This window comes from Ambystoma mexicanum, chromosome 2q (assembly GCF_040938575.1).
Source record: "Ambystoma mexicanum isolate Mex_15411 chromosome 2q, UKY_AmexF1_1, whole genome shotgun sequence".
NCBI lineage: Eukaryota > Metazoa > Chordata > Amphibia > Caudata > Ambystomatidae > Ambystoma > Ambystoma mexicanum.
Window position 1 is genome coordinate 106804418 of NC_090924.1, and position 972 is coordinate 106805389.

Below are 972 nucleotides of genomic sequence, written 5' to 3' on the forward strand. Positions count from 1 at the left end.
GCCTGGTTAAGTGTACCTCACTCTCTACAGTTTGGTACGGCGCTATCTATCTCTCCTATCTTCTCAAACTGCTTCTCTATCTCTTATCCTTCACCCCTTACTAAGTCTGTCAGGAAGAACCTCAAGAAGGACATACTGAGCTCTAACTCAGGCCTTCCAATTGCAGGCACTTACGTCTTTGCCTCTGCCAGAGAGACTCTCACAGACATACTCTGTTGTTCCTTCACCCGTCCTATGGACTCTCCATATGATTGCTCTTCTCTCTCCTTTCTCTTCTTTGCCCATCAATGGTGGCACCCGCTGCAAGGTTTTCTTGCCCTCTCCACCTCCAGGGCCATCATCAATGTCTACTGCAATGGTACCATCATGGTCCAGGGTCCTCAAACCAACCTTCTACTCTTTCATAGGCTCCTCCCCCACCTTATCAACCTCCCTCCGCCTTTTGCACCAGCTCCTTCAGCTGCCCTGGCCCCCATGCCTGCTGTGCCCACCTTGGCTCCCTTGCCACCTCCTAACCACCCTTCTACACTTGCCATGGCTTTCTTGCCACCACCCCACACATTGACAACCCCATCTGCCTTCTCCCCTTGGGTGAACCAGTCACCCACTAACACTGTATCTGGGGCTCCCTTGCCCCCTGTGGTGCCTCCCGCACTGGCTCCCTCCTCACCCATTATGGTCCCGGGTCCCTTACCGGACTTGGTTCCTCTGCCCCCTTCTACCTCTGTCCCTCAGGTACTATCATCACTTAGGGGGGCCCACTGTCCCCTGCTCCCCCCGTAAGTCTTTCACTGATTGCACATTGCCATGGTAAGCACTTGCTCAGCTGTCAAACACTCCTCTGACATCTGCAACCTCCTTGATCTCCTGGATTGTGATGTTCTTGCCATCACTGAAACCTGGTTCAAGGATTGCTCTGTCACAAGTTTTGACACACTTCTCCCAGAAGGCTACACAATACTCTCTCTTCCT